At 39.0% G+C, this 13,638-nt stretch overlaps 1 pseudogene; it reads right to left on the bottom strand.

Annotated features, from left to right (window-relative positions):
- Positions 1-1,285: 1,285 nt before the first annotated feature.
- Positions 1,286-12,944, bottom strand: LOC143593301 (uncharacterized; annotated as a pseudogene).
- Between the last annotated feature and the right edge of the window lie 694 nt (positions 12,945-13,638).

Below are 13,638 nucleotides of genomic sequence, written 5' to 3'. Positions count from 1 at the left end.
ATTCATGTTTTTGGTACGTGAACGAGCCGAACAACTTGTGATCTATTTAGGTAAGCTTGCTAAAACAAAAATTTGAAACGAGACAAGTTTACATGAACTCAAGTATGTGATCGAGCATAACTTAAAGCTCGTTTGGTAAACGTACATATCAAGCTTCAATAGACTGATAATGTGGGACTAGCTCACTCGATAGAGGTTCTTGCTTTTTAGTAGGAGGTCCTAGGTTCTAGCACCATAGAATAATTTATATAGGAGTTTTGGGGGGTATTAGAAGTATTGTAAAAAAACAAAAGCTTTTAACACATGTGTGAGACTAAACGAGCCTATCGTGCGTGAAGGTGGTGTTAATTAGAACAATTTTCCATATTTTTGGGATGAGAAATTAACATGGGCTCGAGCGCTTTCACCGACAACACTTGTAACCACCAAACTACAAAAAGAACGTAACAAAAGCAAAAGAAAATTTTAATTACCCTTCCATAACTACTGTCAACACCAACTTTTACTAGTTACATTATCATATCATCGAAAGTATGATATATATCCTTACCCATTTTAAACAATCCGATGATGTTCTTGTTATTATTTTTTATATTTTCTTAGATTTGTTTATCTTCTAATTTATCAAGTGATTTATTTAATCATTAAATAACATATAACTTGTTTCAGTATGATCCATTTTGTTTTACCAAACCTGACAAAGTTATAACAACAAACAACCACCTATATTTACTAAAACTGATTGAAGCTATATTTTAAACCTACATGTTTTGATCCAAACCTGTTTCTACAATTCTACCTGTTACACAAGCCGATCATTCCATTTAACCATTCATACAATTTAACCCATAAATGATAAATCAACATTTTTTTAGTATTTATGTACCGTACCATATATAAACTTTAATATTTTCTTTTTTTTAACACACACATATATATACACACACACACACACACTTACATACCTGAACTATACGTACGAAAGTTCCAATTCTTGCCTAGCTAATACATGGTCTTGATTTCAAAATAATCTATCTTTTAATCATAAATCTTGTTTTTTTAAGTCCTTCAAACCATACAAATACATGCAAAAGCTCAAATGGTTCATATATATGTTGTGAGACCGAAAGTTGTCATATTATGTTATGCAAATAATGATCTTGGTTGTATCAAGATAGAGTCTATTTTATTTTTATAATAAAAAGATAAAAATAATTATTTGTAACCATACCGGAATCTTTACATATCCATTACTTGGCTTCAGTTTCCTGTAAAAAACTTGGAATTATTCTGAAAATGGCGGCGAGTCCATGCAGAGATGGACTAGGTTCTGTTGGTACTTGGTGTATAACTCACCAACCGCGATAACTACTTCGTTTTGTGGGTTTAATCCATGTAACACGAGCAACTTTTCCTTGACCGACGGGTCTTCATTAGGATCTAAGTTTTCTATAAATTCAGCATGAACTTCCCGACAGGCAATAATAAACATGACGGCTGTATCGGGTTGCTGAGCCTCGTGCAGTGCTGCTAAAGCATCTTGCAATGAACCAGCTGCTACATACATTATTAGTGCCCTGCATTCCATAATCAGTCAACCATTCGGGTCAAAGTTTCCAGCTATTTGAATAGGCTAAGGCAGGTCAAATATTTACAAGTGAATTATACCTCCAGATGTTGTGTTCAGCGTTTAAGACATGTCCTGCCCATCTTTGCATCACCCTGAAAAATATAACAAATGAGATGATACATATACAATATATCTAAATAGCATAATAGAATAAACACAGTTAATAATATATATAAAAACATGAACTATCCTATTTATAAGATTCCTTATCTTTATGTACAACTAGGCCTGTGAACAAATGAACGAGCATGAACAAGTAAACGAACAAGATTTTCTTGTTCGTGTTAGTTCATTAATAGTCTAAACAAACGGTTCACGAACATCACTGAGCTAAAATCAATCTAAAGTAGGTAAATGTGAACAACAGTTTGTTGGGTCTGTAAAAGTTATTACTACCAAACAAAACTGTAATGAATATATTAACGACTTAAACAGATTAACTTAAAAATGTAAACTAACGAACATAAGGGAACAAACATAAACAAATTTAAAGGAACGAACATAAACGAACCTTGCATAGTCAGTTCCTTTCAAATGTGTTGCTGCCAAAGTTGCAGCATCGGTCCAACATCCAGCATCTTGGAGCTAAAAACATATGAACATAACAGACAGCTTTAAATATAAAGATAATCAAAGTATTATGTTTCAGTATCAGAAACAGTAACTTCCTAAAATTACAACCTGTGAACAAGCTTCCTGATATCTCCCAACAAAACAAAGCAAATGCGTGCCCGACAATGACCTGTCCGTCCTCACCATGTTTGCTGCAACTACCTTAACCGCCAGTTCATTCAGAGACCTTGAAACTGCAGATGAAAGAGCAATCGCGCACAAAGCATTCAGATAGAAAAACGAGCTCTCTGGTGGAGTTGACAGTAGTAAATGCACAGCAACATTCAGATTACCAACTGTCACAAGCATGATATAATATTATCAGGAAATCCAGTTACCAATTGGGTTATTACCATCAATCTAAAAACACAATAATGATATAAACTAACTCACTCATGCACACAGTTCTGTATAGACTGTTCACCCTCCAGTTGCTCATGCCATGCAATACGTTCACTCGCGTTTTCCTACAACTCTTGTTGGTCAAAAGCCATCATCCTAAGTTGGCCATCATTCTACCAAGATAGATACCATATCATGTGTTAGACAAACTGACATTTTTGTTGTAAAGAAGCATAAATCATGTTACCACTAAGTTTGTGTGTGTTGACACAGCTTTAGATCTCCCTTTGGTAAACATCCTAGTTAGAATAGCTGTATCATCAACTGATGTAGTTGGAAGTTTTACTGGTGCTCGTTTTAAAGATTTGTTAGATAACATGTTCAACAAGTGTTTTAATGCATGCGGCAATTGCAACCAAAAGTAAGCCTCTAGGGTTTCACCAAATACTGCAGCAGCAAAAGAAAACCTTGCAGCAGAACCCTTATTGAGTATAGAAGCATACTGTCGCACCCTTTCGTCATCTAACACACAACCTGATTCAATATAACATAAAAGATTATAAAAAAGAAAAAAATAATGAACTTTTTTCATATATGCATATATGTATATAAGATCATGATCATTTTAGAACTTCCCAAAAATTGAAGGATTTTAAGAACTCTTAACAATTAATCGTTTTATTTATTTAGGTTATGTATTAAAATTCTTGGAGGGTAGTTTTATCATATATTATATGAAATTTCTGATTGCATATATCTATCTATGTTGGTTATTACACATATATGTAAACTTGTGATCACATATATGCAATCACATAACTACATATAATAAATAATGACAAAACTTAAATATATAAATGATTAGTTGTCAAGAGTTGTAAAAGTTTTAGAATTATTTGAAAGTTATGAAATGGTCCTGATCCTATAAAGCTTACCTTCTCTTCGGTAAGGGTCTAATGCTTTAAGAAGCAACTCGGGGACAACCGAGTCACCAATAGGTGATGCATCAATCAAGTAACTACGAAGGTCTCCAACAGATGATGAACTTCTTAACATTTGGGGATTCCCTTTAACATCTGGAATTGCACTATGTGTATCAAACCATGAGGGCTTTACCCCATATTGCAAGATCAACCTTAATGCCTGTTTTTACAAAATTAAATACAATTTAACCCTATCTTGTTCAGAATGAAAGGATAAATAAAATATTGCTAGTATTATATTACCATGGCATGTGGCGTAAGAAGTAATACAGGAGAGCATATCGGCATTGGTCGAAAACGTTCCTTCACACATCCGGGATGCATTACATTACTGGTTCTTTTGTCACTTAACGGAGATATTTTAAACGTTAGTGAATTGAATATATTATCTAACGTAACTGGAAATCAAAGCAAGTGTGATGTGATGCATACATGTTAACCTGAATAAGACGAAAGCTACTATCGGCTCCAGCAATACATAATATCAAAGGATCATTTTTATCGGTTCGCACAGGTAACCAATCAAGTTCCAGCACAAGGGTTCCTGGATACTGAGTCTGCAATAAGGAATTGGCTAACGGATCTTGTGAATCCTGAAAGTGAAAGATTTTAATTCAATTATATATGGTTTGATAAATATTATTCAAATATTATGTACCTAAAAATATGTTGCAACATAGGTGACAAACAGCAAGTAAGAAAAGAAGCAAAATGCTACTTTTCTCACTTACAAGATCAAATACTGAAAATGTATTGTCATTAAACAAAACAGCAATACGTCCGAAGCTACGGTCTCCAGGAACAACGGGCGAGAATTTGATTCTTCTAATACCTTCTCTGTGAGTGCTGAAAGAGGACGATTTTCCAGTTGTCACGTCCCACCACCGAACATTCCCTAACTTGTCCCCCATAAACTGACATACAAACCATGTTGTTTTTTTATGATATTAACCCTAATGAAAATAGAAAAGAAAATAAACTAACCACATGAGGAATACGATAAGCCATTGCCGTAATCAGTCCTTCAGAAGATATAAATGATGCATCAGGCCATTTCGGTCTGCACAGCAGGAAACAATCATCATGAATTCATGATGCATTGCCAATGATGGTCAGCGCAGCTGGTCGGAGGTGGGAGGGTTTACTCGCTTGCAAGGTTCCCGCCCGCGTGTTGCCCGGGTTCGAGTCTCCCCCGAGGTAAAATTAGGCCCTTTGGGTTGCAAGGTGTTCCCCTCCTCTTGGCCAGATTCGATCTCGGGGCCTTCGGGTTATTCGTGGTCTGGCTTTGCCAGACGCTCCAGCAGTTAAAAAAAAAAATCATGATGCATCAACATGGACAACTTATGCCAAGTAGAGGGAAGATATAAACATTAGACTTCCGAATCTTCCAAAAACTCACTAAAGAAATTGAATAACAAAAGGATGCTGAACATAAACAAAAAAAAAAAAACACATGTGCCTGCTGATGTAACTGAACATAAGTGAATGCAGCAGACCTAAATGGGACTACAAAATTCCAAATATACTTATAAAACATGTACCTGAAATCTCGGATCCTTCTTCCATGAACTTCAAACACTCCAAGTGCACCATTTACTAGAGCAAATGCAAAACTTTCTGTGAAGTCTTCTTGAGCTCCATCTGCATGTTACTTTTGAGCATTAATGAAGACCTTATTTATTCCAAGTACACATAGGAAAAAGTTCCAAGAGATGAAGGGATAAATCAAGTGAAAAGGATCTGACTAGATTTTGTAGCCACGTCAATAGTCTGGTCTTGTGAACTAGCTGCAGGTTGCTTAGATGGTCTCGGTCGTGGAACCGCGGGAAGAGTCCATTCCAAAACTGTGAATGGAAGAGCTACAGACCTAAGTTGCACAGATAATAATAATAATAATAATAATAATAATAATAATAAAGGTAACAATAATTGACATACGAAAATAAACACATATATAATCAGCTATTTTACCATAATTGGAGTTTTTGTCATTGCCTATTAGACATATTAGATTAGATATTACAATAATTATAGTAGAGGAATCTAATTGTAATATAGCCTAGTAAATAAACAATCTTGTACAGAATATTATTATTCAAGAATACAATATCACAATTACATACGTTTAACTTGGTATCACAGCCAGGTTTGTTAACCCTAACCAGCCGCCATACAACAAGTTTTTTTTCCCCTCTCTTCATCATCATCATCATCATCATCATTCCATGGCTCTTCTTGCTGCCTTTACTACCCAAGAGAAAACATCCCACAATTCCCACAAGTTTGCTTTTACCCTATCCCCTACAAATTAGATGTATTGGAAAACAATGATTCACTCGTTTCTTGTTACAAACAACATGTTTGGCTATATCTATGGAACTATTCCATGCCCCTCCCCTACAATCACAATCGAGGGTTCTGGTTCAGACAAAGATGCAACCCCAACCGTGACCCGTAATAACCCTAATCATGCTACGTGGGTTGCCAATGATGCGCATGTCCGTATGTTGCTTATCTCTACAGTATCTGAAGCATCTTTTCATCATGTCCAGGGGGACACGTCTAGGGATCTCTGGCTCTCTCTTGAACGTGCTTACGCACCACACACTTCGTCTCGCGAGTTTACCTTAAAACAACAACTCCTAAGGATTGAGATGAAAGGCGATGAAACACCTACAACCTATCTATCTAGGGCTCAAGAATATGCCAAAGCCCTTTTCAACATCGGTGAACCAATCAAAGACAAAGATTTGGTCATGTTAGCTATCTCTGGTCTTCGTGAAGAATTCAATGGACTGAAGTCAAACCTTCTGGGCCGTGAAAAACCCATCACTTTTAATGAACTGCCAGGTTTACTTGCTGACCTTGATTTTATGATTCACAAAAATCAGCCCACACCACCATTATCCCAAGCACTCATGGCAGCAACCAGCACCCATCTTAACACCCCTACTGTTGGTTCCGAGGGCCACACAAGAGCTAACCAGGCTCATCTCCTTGCTGTCCAACAATTAGCCTCACAACTCGGATATCACCTTACACCATCGGCTCCCTCACAAGCTTTCTATAGCTCTCGATCTACTCAAAACAATAGGGGACGTGGTTACAATAATAATCGTGGCCGTGGACGCAGTTCCAACAATCGAACTGGTGGCAACCGAAGTCAGTTTGAATGGGCCTCTAACACAAACACAGTTTACGGTTCATGCAACCGATGTGGCATTGGTTACATCCCATCTCTTTGTCCAAACAGGGATCCATCAACAGTTCGTACACGAACCTCTGCCAGCTTTGCTGACCATCGGTCTACTACATCCACAACTTGGCTCCCAGACACTGGCGCCAATAGCCATGTCACACCAGATCTTGCAAGTTTAGGCACATCAGATGCAAGTTTAGGCACATCAGATGCATATCATGGTGATGATGCTCTTCATGTTGGCAACGGTATGGGTTTACCTATTTTTCACATCGGTTCCACTCATATTTTCTCACCTCACAAAACTCTTTCGTTATCTAACATTCTTCATGTTCCACAAATTCAACGTAACTTGTTATCTGTGCAAAAGTTTTGTCTTGATAACATGTCTTCTTTGAATTTCACCCTTTTTTCTTTTGTGTGAAGGATATATCTACACGCGCCACACTACTCACGGGTCCAAGTAAAGATGGTCTCTACTCTCTTGTCCTTCCACAACTTCAGTCTATTCGCAAGTCCGCCTTTTCTGCCACTCGCGCTTCTTCAGCTGTATGGCATCAACGTCTGGGACATCCGCATCATGAGATTTTAAGAACTATGTTATCCAAATATTTACTTCCTGTTTCTGACAAAACTTATAATAATGTTTGCACTTCTTGTCAACAGGGAAAATCTACAAAACTTTCTTTGCATAATTCTTCGTTTCATAGTAATCATATTTTGGATTTGGTATATTGTGATGTTTAGGGTCCCGCGCCCGTTTTATCATCTGATGGTAATCGTTATTTTATGTTATGTGTTGATCATCATTCAAAATACATATGGATTTTTCATTTGAAACAAAGGTCTGATGTGTATTCGGTTTTCAAACAATTTATTTCCATGGTCGAACGACAGTTCAATACAAAACTTAAAAATGTTCAAACCGATTGGGGTGGCGAGTTTCACAATCTTTCCACCTTTTTTACCTCGCTCGGTATCATTCATCGTCGGTCTTGTCCCCACACGAGTGAGCAAAATGGCATAGTCGAACGCCGAAATCGTCATGTGGTTGAAACGGGTCTTTCCCTTCTTGCTCAATCGTTTGTCCCACAACGATTCTGGCATTTTGCATTTGACACAGCCGTCTATCTCATTAACCGCATGCCATCTCGTTTCAATTCTAGCAAGTCACCATTTGAAACGGTCCACGACCGTCCACCAGATTACTCTTTTTTACGGGTTTTTGGGTGTCAATGTTTTCCGTATCTTCGACCGTATAATCCCCATAAAATGGATTTTCGGTCGATGCCATGTATTTTTCTCGATTACAGCCCTGTTCACCATGGATATAGTTGTTTAGATCCTACAACTGATCGTCTCTATATCGCTCTCCATGTGCGGTTCAATAAAAACTACTTTCCTTTCCAGCCACAACCATCACCTAAACCTTCGCTTACCGACTCTACTCCATATACCGCCTTTGTCCCATCTCCACCACCCCCGACAACCGAACCAACATCATAATCCAACCCATCTATCACCCATATAGCCGCTGAACAACCAGCCAACTCTAGCCCGCCGACCACCTCTTTGGCTACCGACCAACCAGCAAACTTTAGCGCACCAACCCCACCTGTAACTATTGAACAATCATTCGTTCACTCTTCTTCCTCTACCTTCTCCAACAGCCCTATACCCACCCACCAAACACCGTTACAAAACCCACTGCCAACACTAAACTCTAATTCAATTCCGACACCACCGCCTCCACCTCCACCACCACCTTCCCGTACCCGTCCACCTAATCTTCGACCCATTCCGAAACAGCGTATCCGATTCGATCCATCAGCCTTTCACACCATCAGCTCACCACCCGACACCGAACCCGCCACCTTTACCACTGCCAACAAATACGCTGAATGGTGTCACGCCATGGCTGAAGAGTACTCGGCCCTTGTTAAGAACGGAACATGGTCTCTTGTTCCACCTATTTCTGGTGCTAACGTTATTGATTGCAAGTGGGTTTACAGGATAAAGCGAGACAAACATGGGGCTCCTTCTCGATATAAAGCCAGACTTGTTGCTAAAGGATTCAATCAGCAACCAGGTGTTGATTTTCATGAAACTTTCAGCTCGATAATAAAATCCTCTACTATCCGAGTTGTGTTATCCTTAGCTGTTACCCACAAGTGGTCCCTCCAACAACTGGACGTTCAAAATGCGTTCCTTCATGGGAACCTTGAAGAAACAATTTACATTCAGCAACCACAAGGCTTCATTGATAAGACAAGAGCTACTCATGTTTGTAAGCTTCACAAGTCTCTTTATGGCTTAAAACAAGCTCCCCGGGCTTGGTTTACTCGTCTCTCGACTGCGTTACAACGGCTAGGATTCAGGGGTTCTAAAACAGATCCTTCTCTTTTTATATACAACTATCATGGTACACTTATCTATTTTCTAGTTTATGTGGATGACATAATTGTGACTGGGAACAACTCGGATGCCATTAACACGATTGTTGCTAACCTTAGTGCCGAATTTGCTCTTAAAGACCTCGGTGACCTTGATTATTTTTTGGGAGTGGAAATTGTTAAACAAGGTTCAGATATCATTCTCTCACAAAAGAAATACATTCTGGAACTTTTACAACGAGCTGGTCTATCCACAGCTAAACCGGCTCCTTCCCCGATGAGCACATCTGTTCCGTTATCTTTAGACGACAGCTCCTTGTTTTCTAATCCGGTCAAGTACAGACAGTTAGTTGGAGCACTGCAGTATGTTACTTTGTCCAGATATCACATTCGCTGTTAATCGCGTATGTCAGTTCATGCATGCTCCTACTGAGAACCATTGGTCAGCGGTTAAACGTATTATCAGATATCTTCTCGGTACTTGTGCTTATGGTCTTCTTATTTGGCATGCTTCTGGGTCTACTCTTCATGCATTCGCTGATGCCCATTGGAATAATCTTCAGGCTTACTTTGATGCTGACTGGGCAGGGTGTCCTATTGATCGACGCTCCACTGGGGTTTTTCTGTTTACCTAGGGTCTAATCTTATTTCTTGGACGGCTTGCAAACAACGTACTGTTTCTCAGTCATTTACCGAATTGGAATACAAATCTATAGCTGACACTGTCGCTGAACTTACATGGCTTGAAGCCTTATTACGTGAGCTTGGTATTTCTGCTAAGTCCGCTCCTACACTTTGGTGCGACAATCTTGGTACTATTTATCTCTCGGCTAACCCGGTTTTTCATGCCCGAACGAAACATGTTGAAGTAGATTTTCATTTTGTCCGGGAAAAAAGTTGCTCGAGGGGGGGTTACGTGTACAATTCATCTCAACTCGTGATCAGATTGTTGACATCTTCACTAAGTCATTGCTGACAGATCAATATTTGTTTTTAAGATCCAAGCTGCAGGTCGTTTCCCGGCCTCAGCTTGCGGGGGAATATTAGACATATTAGATTAGATATTACAATAATTATAGTAGAGGGATCTAATTGTAATATAGTCTAGTATATAAACAATCTTGTACAGAATATTATTATTCAAGAATACAATATCACAATTACATACGTTTAACTTTGCCCAAACCTCCACGGGTGCATCACGAAGTAAGATCAAAAGATGTCTGCAAAATGCTTTAATGCAGATTTTTCTTTTTATTTACAAAACTGAACCAATATAATAATTATGATAAGTGGAACAAAAACAATAACTGTGTACACCTTCCAGAAGACGAAACCCGCAGAGCTCTAATTGGTGCGCGCTCGGGTTTTTGTAGAACCCTGAATGATCGATTATGACCGCTGCGAAGATATGTAACAACAAGCCTATTCACAAAGCCTCCAGATTTCTCATTTCCCTGAATTAACATATGCGAAAACAATAAGGTTAACCAAGAAAGTAAAAATACTAAAAGAGAATTGAGAGCGGTTTTAAAATATTCCATACTAGACTGTGTGAGAATGAGACAAGTCTAGTATTTCCAAGCCACCTTAACCCTCTTACAACACCGTCGTGGACAGAAAAACTTGCAGCTACAGCATTTGCAGACACATCAATAATGTCGATTGAGCCGTTTTGAGTTCCCAAAGCAACCGGTGGAACAACTACAGCCGGGTGGTTCCCCCCACCTTCATATATAATATGTCAACTAGTTTACTACTACTGTTATGTTATCTGGTTACTATACTTTACATATCAGTACTTTACCGCTACCATTGTGTTAATAGGTTATCTGGATTCTATGCTTTGCAGTTACATATCATAGTTAGCTGTTTGCTGCTCCTATTATGTTATCCCTGTACCCTATCAATAACTCGCTATGAGTGAAATTTTACTGTGTTTGTTTGTTAAAACCTAATAGCAAAAATTGCAGAAAGATGTATAAAAATCTGTTTCAATTAATAAAGGAAAACAACACAACTCATTGGCCAAAGTAGCTGTCATAGAAGGAGATGGTACAGCCAACATAGTCACCATTGAAGAAAGCAGATGAAGCTGACCAACAAGGCTAATCTGCATCAGGATTTTAATACACAAAATGCATCAATAATCAAAGCTAAACAAGTACGTATAAACCTAAATATGAGAAGTTAAGTATGAACCTTTAACGTAGCTTTTCCTGGCTTATACTGGAGGCTGATGAATACCCTTTGCCAAATTTCATGGAATCACTAGAAGATAGAACCGACACTTTACTACTTTCTGCACCATCTGATTCATCTTTTGAATCATCCACGGAGCCTTCAGAATTAAGAAGCCAGTTCCATATTTTCCCGTCATCAGAAATTGATAACAAATATTTTTTACAGATAACATTCGATTCATCACGAAAATCTAGAGGATTGTCAAAGTCCATATCAAATTCCTTCTCAGACCATGAAACTCTATCCACATCAGAAAAATGCTTTCTAATGTTTTGCAGAGTGGAATCAGATTGAGAGATCACAACTGCAAGAAGTGAAGGTAAAGGCACAGAGGTACCAACTGATGGCACTAGTTCCTCCATCATACACATATCATGCACCTGTTCCCCTCTATAATTTAAATTATAATATTAGAATAAGAACTATGAACATTAATGCATACACAACAAGTTAAGCAATAATGCATACGGCCATCTAGACACACCATCTTAATTATATCTAATAATCCCACACTGATTCAAATGGCCGTCTAGATAGAGTTCACACGGATGTTTTGACCAAATAATTTCAAAGATTGACCGTCTATGGTCAAAACTACTGTCCAGTTTTGGCCAAACAGCTGTCCTGACCAATAATAATAGAGAATAGCCGTCCGAATATTTGACCAATAATTTTCTAAGTTTGACTATTTTTTTTTGTCAAAACGACCGTTTTGTAAATGGCCAGATTATGGTGTGAAAGGGTTTTGTTGCTGTAGCTATAGCATGACCCATAACATATACTTACTCCTTGGGTCGCCAGGCGGTGAGGCGACCATCAAAATGAGCACAATAAACCAGCACCATGCTCGGGTCAGGTAAGACGTCTAGAAACTTCCCGCACCTTCTGGGTAACTTAACACGCGACAAAGGCGTTTCATACTGCAGGTCAAAGAAAACTAGCTCCCTAGGGAAAGTAACATACAGAATGTGCCTCCAATGAGGGGAAAAGGCAAGCTTCACCACATAAGCAGGATACAAAGCCGAAGCCGGGGCATTATTAACCGGACCAGCTCAGACACATCCATAGCGATCCTAAGCTCTTCCAAGAGCACGTCGGATTCAGAGGCGCTGCCATGGACTTTGATTGATAAGAGGAACCCTTTTAAGCTCAGGACGCAGAAATGGCGGGAGTCGAATAGATCGCGTTTAATGCATGAGAATGTTTCGTGTGCGTTGTGGTATTTGAAGAAGCATTTGCCGGTGTAGATGCTGTAGAGTGTCAATGTCGAGGGACCGGCTTGACGAGGAGGAGGTGGGAATGTGGGTTAGGACGTCTAGACGGATGGTGGCCGGGCACCACCGGACCGAGGTGACGAAATGGGAGGTGGGATAGGGAAGACGAAGATGAGTTGCATGGACCGAGTGTCCAGGATCGGGACGGTGCTGCCGGCCGCGTAGGCGAGGAGGCCGGTCGATACGAGGTCAGCCGATCCGCCGTTGTTGTGGCCCCGGTAGCATGCCGTCCGACGAATCGGCCTGCTGTAGTCGGATTAATGACATCTTTGTGAGATGAAAGGTTTCATCACGTCTACGTCATCAAGGTGATTGTAGTAAATAATGCTACAAGAAATCTAACTATTTTTTGTTTTGGTACTTTAGTTTACATGATTTCCATTTCGGTACCTAAGATTTTGTTTTTGAGATAATTGGCACGCATTATAGTTATTACACGTGTTGTGAAAAAAACCTAATAGTTAGGTGTGGCAAAATGGGTGGGTTGATCGCGCGGGTCACAATGGGTGACAATTTCGTTAGGCTTATAATGGGTTGTGACCAGTGGCGGACCTAGGACTTTTTACCAACGGGTCCCATTTTTTTCGATATTAAGATTTTTTGAGTCGGTCGCTGTAAGGGTAGGGTGGGATGAGGAACATAATAAAAAAGAATATCATGATAAAAAACAATATGATAATCACTTTAGAAACACACACAAAATAAGATCCCAATCACATGGATATAACTCAGCCAATCTTAATATATTTTGAACATCAGATGCACTAAAATTATTGTTCATACACAAACAACTAATAGGTGTAAGTGGAGAATGCGGCCACAGTCGAGAGTCACAATGGCCGTTGTTGCAAAGTGAGTTTGTGTTTGAGACTGATTCAACATGATCAGTCTCCTAATTAGCCTATTGTAGTAGATAAATACTCCAAGAAAATTAAGATAATAAGAGTAATTTTGTTCCAAA

This window comes from Bidens hawaiensis, unplaced genomic scaffold (assembly GCF_021521415.1).
Source record: "Bidens hawaiensis isolate Kalapana, Puna unplaced genomic scaffold, B.hawaiensis_p1.1 tig00041895_1, whole genome shotgun sequence".
Lineage (NCBI taxonomy): Eukaryota > Viridiplantae > Streptophyta > Magnoliopsida > Asterales > Asteraceae > Bidens > Bidens hawaiensis.
Note: the sequence above shows the minus strand (reverse complement) of the source record. Positions and strands in the feature narration are given on the sequence as shown.